At 34.7% G+C, this 7843-nt stretch overlaps 1 long non-coding RNA gene across 1 annotated transcript; it reads right to left on the bottom strand.

Moving 5' to 3' along the window:
- Positions 1–4845: 4845 nt before the first annotated feature.
- On the bottom strand, positions 4846–5594 carry LOC110927596. Its single transcript, XR_002585747.2, has 2 exons — positions 5562–5594; positions 4846–4947 (listed from the first exon to the last, which is right to left on the bottom strand). It is a non-coding gene; the product is annotated as an uncharacterized LOC110927596 (long non-coding RNA).
- Between the last annotated feature and the right edge of the window lie 2249 nt (positions 5595–7843).

Raw genomic sequence — 7843 nt, 5'->3', positions numbered from 1 at the left:
TTTTTGTGATCAGTTGGTACAAACGGAGGAGCAGAAGATCTACTACTATTACAACATGTTGAGCGCGGAATACATGGAATTTATGACTCCTTCGAAATACAAAAAATCTCACGGAGATCATAAACGTCGCGTGAGAACGCGAGATTGAATTAAGAAAGCAAGTGGGAAACCTTGGATGAAAGAAATGATTATAGAATGGCCCCTTCCTAACCTAGAGACTTCATCTAATCCATTATGCCTTTGTCCCACCTTGATGAAAGAAACAAAAGTGGAGGAGTCACCTACTTTATAAAGGTAAGTTAAGCCCTTACGAGAGTTAAATAATTGTGTAACTTACATACTCGATTATTTGGCTAAGTAATGTCTTTAGTTTTAGCCTTTCGGCAAGAGTAAACTATATTTTTTGGTCAAGTGAGGCCTCTCCATTTTTAATTGACTCGAGCTCGACTTAAAGGCTGACTCAAGCCAACTCAGTGTGAAGATTGAGTCAAGCTTGAGCTAGTCTTGGCCCGAATCATTATTTTTAAGTGTTGTGTTTCCCCGTCACATCACACTGGCACCTTTGTATTTGTGTGTGTGTATATATATAAGTAGTTTACGAGTTACATATGTGTATCTCGTGATCTAAATATGGTTTTCTTTTTTTTTCCTTTATTTGCAAAGACTAACAAAATTGAAAAAAGTCCATGTTAAAGGATGAGGGATGGCTTTTTTCAATAGGCGTAGCTTCTTCGAATTTGGCAGAAGAAAATGGAGAACTTTTCTTATTAAGATTACGTGAGTTTGACTATTTGGATTAGGAGAATGGAAAAAGGAAATAAAATAAATCTTGCTCAAAAGTAGTTATCTCGAAGTTTTTTTTAGCATCTTTTTCATTTTTCTTATGATCCTAACTTATATATGTGTATCTTAAAAGGCCCATTTAGTCTAAATAGCCTAAAATATATTTTTGTTTTGGATCAAAATCGGCTCAAAGAATTTTGGTTATATGTACTCATTCCAGGGGTATCGAAACCGATTTGTCGAACCCTAAAACCTAAACCTAAACCCTTGACTTTAAATCCTAACGACAAACCCTAAAGCTAATCCGAAAGTTAAATCGAAAACCTAAACCCTTAAAATAAGCCCTAGCACAAAACACTAAAGCTAAACGCAAAAGTTAAATTCTAAAAGCTAAACACTAAATGTTAAACCCTAAAAGTTAAGATGCTAACGTTCGATGAACCGAATCCAACACTGCTGAATGAGTTCAATCGAATTTCATTTGAGGTGGTTAACGATAAAATAAAAATGTTTTCTTATCGTTATATATATATATATATAGAGAGAGAGAGAGAGGGAGAGTGTGTGTGAAATACAAGAGTGGTTATCGTGCGAAGCATACGCGAGTAGGAGATTGCGCCACGTGTCATTCCTTAACGTGCATGATTAGGGTAATTAGGTCTATATTCATGTGAGATTTATATGACGTTATCCGTGATTATGTGATGGTATGCATGATTATGTGATGTTATGCATGATTATGTGTTTTCTTCATGCATGATTATGTGATTTTTGGTCATGCATGATTAGGGTTTCAGTTTTTATAACATGCGTAATTTACTCGCGTACGCTTCACACGTTATGGTAGTCTTGTACGTTAACCGACCCTCTCCCTCCCTCTCTCTCTCTCTCTCACTCTCTCTCTCTCTCTCTCTCTCTATATATATATATATATATATATATATATTCTTGCACAAAGTCCAAATCTCGAATGCAATATAGGAAAGAATGTGGAACATTGATCTAACAAATTCCATAGTTCAGATTAAGATTAAGTGGTCGAAAAATCTAGCAATCACGTATATATAGAAGTGGTGAAATGGCAAAAAAGAAATATCTACTATTGTTGACTTGTAAACCAACTTCTCGCACAAATTTTAAACGGTTGTAATTTTTCATACGTTAACATTTATATAATAAAATTACATCATAAAAACTAATCTTTTTTCTTTTTAATTCGAGTAATGTATCGCTGTAGTTTTTTTTTAATTAAAAAAAAAGTTTTACATGCTACATGATTAACAGGTCTTTTAATACCTAATTTATTTTATCATCTGCATTGATTTTATGCTCGTTCATTTTCTGATAAATTTGCTATCGTTCGTTTGATTTGGATTCAGTTTATCCATTCTAAGTCGCTGTAGAGGATAAACTGGTTCAATATGTGATGGAGAAAAGAAAACGTTTTGAAAGTCGATTTTACCATTATAGTGTTAAAAAACCCTAAAAACCATATATCACAACCATGAATTTTTTTATCTAACAAATGTAACGGCTGAAAAATTTAATGTATTCACAGAGAAACGAGAGAATCCGCATCCATGAATTTTTTTATCAACAATGTAACGCCTGATAAAAATTACAAAAGTACTTAAACCTATATTATAAAAAACTGAATCAAAAGAGTTATTTAATATCTCTCAATTTTAACAATCCAAACAAGGACATAAATAAAGTTTAAAGAGTTATTTAATATCTCTCAATTAAAGTGGAGGGGATTATGAGGGATATAAAAACTCTTGGTTTCTTTTGGTTTAACTCTAGATCGAAAGGAAGTGTAGTTAGTTGGGAAGATTGGCGTTCTTTTGTAAATATGTAATTGGGTGTTTCTCTTGTTTTCGGGCCCCCTCGTTTTGAGGTTGGTGGCGTTGGTTAATGAAATTCTCCTTTCAAAAAAAAAAAAATAAAATAAAGTTTTGACCTTAAAAGAGAAGGAACTTGCCATGTATTTTATAAAGCAGTCCAAAGCATTTTCTGATACAACGCGTTTGCTAATTTATTAATTTTAATTATATTTTGGGAAATGACTTTTTGAGTGTGTAATACTGACTTGCTTTTTTATTGAAGAAAAGTATGTGAAATGCACTTGAGACTTTGTATAACTTTTCCTTCCCCTCAGCTCGTCAAACACTCCTCTTTGAAGAGAAAAAGATGGCCAAAACCATTGAGTGCTAATTTAGCTATGACTTTTTTTTTTAATTTACTTCACAAAAATAAAGGTGGTTCATAAAGTGAGATTGTTGATGATTTTTTAATATGTGAATATTCTAAGGACATTGATTTTTTTTATAAACATCAACAATAAATTACCTTTCTTTTTTAGCAAGCATTTGGTATGATGTAGTTCATGACCATGTGATTGAAGAATAAAATCTGATAAACTTTAATGATGGTACCTCTATTTTACATTTTTACATTATCAAGTAACTCATAAATTTTGTATGTTATTTACAAATCCGACAAAAAGGGTAGAATCATTTTCCAACATAGTTACACATATGCTAGTTGCACAGTGAAATATTCCATTTTAGCTTTGGTCACACATTTATAAATAGGAGGAAAAGACAATTCCTCAACAAGAGCATTACACCGTTGCTCATGATAATTCTAAGGGCTTAAATGAGCATTTACACATTCATGTGGGACTTCTAGGGTTTGTTGAGATTTATATCCTAGCTTTTTTAAGAAGAGATGATGCGGCATCAGGCATCCAATGATTTACCATTCGTAATGGGGCTCTATATCACGTCTATCCCTCTCATAGCGTGATGTAGCCTTTTCTAGTAGGCAAACACTCCAAGAATTTGAGAAGGGAAAACAATAACTCTTAGGGAAATTTTCTGTATATTTCTCAAAGCAAATTACATCAATTTAAATATGCATTGGATTAGAGCACATGATACCCATGATCCTTATTCCTAGGAGACACGCATGCAACTACCTACCATGCTCCCACTACCATCACTATCATGCATAACTACCTTAACAATTAAATAACAAATGCAATACTAAAAATAAATGAACTGGTCTTCCGAATACTATGCTCCCACTTTGTAAATTCAGTCCAACAACTTGGCTAGTAGCTTGTGACTTCTTTTGGGACTGGAACTGGGCTCGTGCACTTCTTGGACTGCTTCAAGGATGTCCTCTGCTGGGCCAGCCGCACCGGGCTCATAGTGGGCCGTATCATCCCCCTCCCCTTGAAACTTAACATTGCACTCAATGTCAATAAACTCAGGAAACTCCTCATGCATGTCTTTGATATCTTCCCATGTAGCTGCTTCTAATGGCATTTTTTCCCACTTTACCAATACTTGGTGATTGTTATTAAGCTGACGACGTTCCATGATAAATTCTGGCAGAGATGCAATTTCCATGTCCGAATAGATATCCGTGAGATCACCCGTTGGATTGGCGGCGTTACCGTAGCTGGGTTTGAGATGTGAGACATGGAAAACCGGGTGTATTTTTGCACTGGTTGGAAGTTCCAACTTGTAAGCCACATTACCAATACGTTGGACAATCTTGTAAGGCCCATAATACCGACGAGAGAGTTTTGGGTTTGACCGCTGATGAACCGAAGCTTGTCGGTACTTGTGTAGTCGAAGGAAAACATAGTCACCCACTACAAATTCTTTATCGATTCTTTTCTTGTTAGCTTTTTTGATCATACGTGCCTTTGCGACGACGAGCGAAGCTTTCAAGGAGGATAAAATATTCTGATGAAGGGTTAAAGAAGCTTCGATAGATCCCGATTTTGTAATGCCCAAATTTCATATTCCAAAAGGGACTATTATCATACTATTATTTAACAAAATTCGGGCATGACCCGTTCGTAATAAGAACAATTCCCTGTAAGACTAACGTGTAATAACTTAAAATACGACACAGCGGAAAATAAGAGCCCAAAAAATTCGTTCTTTACTAGACATAGTACTTACAGGAAGGTTCAAATACAAAAATTCATACACTCATTAAAAAGGATTTACCACGTCCCGTTATATTAATACTTCAAGACCTATATTTTTTTGTCAAATTATGTGACTGATCCTTCCCGTACAACCCTCGCTCTTGACTCGATCTTCAAACCTTCTTTTCTTCGTAATGATGCTAAGTCCACGCCACCTGCATTCACCACATACATATACATCGGTTAGATACAATGACATCATTCCTAAACTAGACATACGTAATCAATAGCCAGTCTACGTTCCTTCTTCCCATACTAATCCCCACGAATAAGCTTTCCGTGTACATTCGTGCATTCCAAATTCTTTAACCCTGATAACGACGTTAAAAGAATACCTGCATTCTCATTTCATACTCAAGACAATGGTTTAGTAACTTATTACTTCAACTGATTTAAACTGTATTAACACATACACAAGATTAGTTCGCTAATAAGCAATAAATCCTATTTCAATCACATTCCTATGCATGGGACTTAATGCTCAATTTGACAACCCGTCCCCAAATCCTTTAATGTACTCGCATTCTCGCTCCGACTACCGGCTTGTGTGTTTAATGTTTCTTTACCCGTAACCCCGGGCTTAGCACTTATGGAATTGTGCACCCATTTACCTGGTTTGCACCTATTATTGCTCAACCCGTTGATTTGTCTATCATAAATCCTTATTATAGACAAATCAAACATTTTTACATCTCGAACTTTCATATATCATCAATGTTTAAGATTTACGTATTAACAATTAACAACAACAAAACGTTTCGTCGCGTACCTGGCTCGAGTCAACGCATAGACCCGTTTTTATACCCCGCTTTATTAGCCGAAACTTCATGGCGACGCAATTATCCAAATTGCTATTCGCTCCTATGAACAAGTGACTTGCCAACCAAACATTAGTCGAATTTGTCAAATGGTATTATCACTACCATTTGGCCCATGTGGTCTAACTGACCAAATATTGATGTTTATAAAACTTGTATTTTAATTTCAAATTCACGCATCCGACCCATTTCGGATTTTACCCCGCTATTTCTTTTATTAGTTACACTATAAGGTAACCTTAACGAAAACTCATTAAATCTTAGTCATTCATGACTAAATTACCAATTTGCCCCTTTTTACTATTAACCATGGTTTTTATCGTTTATATCTATTCCGACATGTATCATATCGCGTCGGAAACCACATTTCGATTTTATCGTATTTATAGTTCATAAAAGCAAATTCATATTCTACAAAAGATGTAAGCTTTACTTACTTTGTGTCCTTTAGAGATTCTTTGCGTACTTGATCCGTTTAACCCATTCTTCTCCAAGATCCCATATACCTTGTCAAGAGTCAAGCTATTACATCATATCCATAAGATGATTAGTTTAGCCATCTAATATCATAATAATTAGACCTTATGGATTTTATTACCACATTTATCAAGATACTAGTTTTGGGTCAGCTTGACTTTTAGAAGTCAAACCACTTATAGATAAGTATATCTTCCAACTATTACATACAAACACTTTAAACACACCTTAACAACTGTAAACATTCACTCGAAGCAATATTTAGTGTTTAGTAAATTGGTAACTAGAAAATCATATGTTTTAAGTTCATAAAACACATTATTTTCATTGCTGCATTTTTCACGCAGCAGCTGTTCGGGGTCACTTTCCCCCTTTTTATCACATAATCTGACTTCGACTTTCAAATAAGAATTGTGCTTCATTTAAATATCTTTCCAGGCATATAAAGAACACCTCCATCCAATTTTTCTATGATTTTATACGATTTTTGAAAGATCAGGTCAGAAACTAAATTATGTGTAAACAGCTTGCAGTCAAAACGAATTTACTAACTTTTCATGCTGTTTTGACCCAATAACTCTCATAACCAGCCTCTTATGACCACGTATGAAATGTAATATGCGAAACAACCTTTTCAACGATATAAGGCTCGTTGTCTAACTCCTAATAACGAATGAGATACGACCTTTACAAGATGACAATCTAGGGCTGTTAAACGTGACGAATTTACTAACTTTTCATGCTGTTTTGACCCACTAATCTCATAACCAGCCTCTTGTGACCAAATATGAAATGTAATATGCGAAACAACCTTTTCAACGATATAAGGCTCGTTGTCTAATTCCTAATGACGAATGAGATACGGCCTTTACAAGATGACTATCTAGGGCTGTCAAAAGTGACGAATTTACTAACTTTTTAACACAAACTTGAATCAATTCAAGTTTCATGTAGGCATTTTATCAAACACTTGATGGGTTTCACATTAATAGAATATATTGTACAAGTATCTTAAGTTCATCTTCCTATTCTTGCCTTTAAAAACTCAAATACTATTGAAATCGACCTAAAATCACACCATACTCAAACTATCAAACAAACATTCATCGCATACAACATGCTACATCAGTTTTTGAACAAGAATTCGACATAGGTGTTATACCCATGTCGCCACTTTCATTAGCCCAAGTGGGTTTCATCTTCAAACCTCAATTAACACCAAAATCTTGATAAATTCACAGTCCATATGATAATTCTAACATATATTCGTGCTCGATTTCATAAAATTTCATGAATTGATCATACCCTAATTCATACAAAAATCATCAAATCCAAAATTACCACTTACCATGTGTTTGTTAGGGCTAGATGATCATGTAATTAGGTACATGCATCAGATTGGAGCCGATTTCCCCTTTCAATTTGAGGTTTGTTCTTGAATTAGGGTTTCACCCCTCTCTTGCTCTTCTCTGGTCGATCGCTCCCACGCCCAGGTATGGGTATTTGGGGTTTTTATTTTTATTTTATATATAATCTTTCTATGTATTCAAAAACCACCCCTCAAGTTTGTTACCTATTCATTATATAACTCAATTTCATATCCTTATTTGTTTTAACTAAACTTTTAACTAGGTTTAATAACCTAGTTATTCCATTTCTTTCTTTTAAATGTGGTAACATACTAGTAGCTAATAACTCGAGTTTTTGGGGTGTTACAAATTTACCCCCCTTAAAGGAGGTTTCGTCCCCGAAACCT

The sequence above is a fragment of the Helianthus annuus genome, chromosome 3 (assembly GCF_002127325.2).
Source record: "Helianthus annuus cultivar XRQ/B chromosome 3, HanXRQr2.0-SUNRISE, whole genome shotgun sequence".
NCBI lineage: Eukaryota > Viridiplantae > Streptophyta > Magnoliopsida > Asterales > Asteraceae > Helianthus > Helianthus annuus.
The sequence above is the reverse complement of the archived record's forward strand: the minus strand, read 5'-3'. Positions and strand labels throughout refer to the sequence as shown.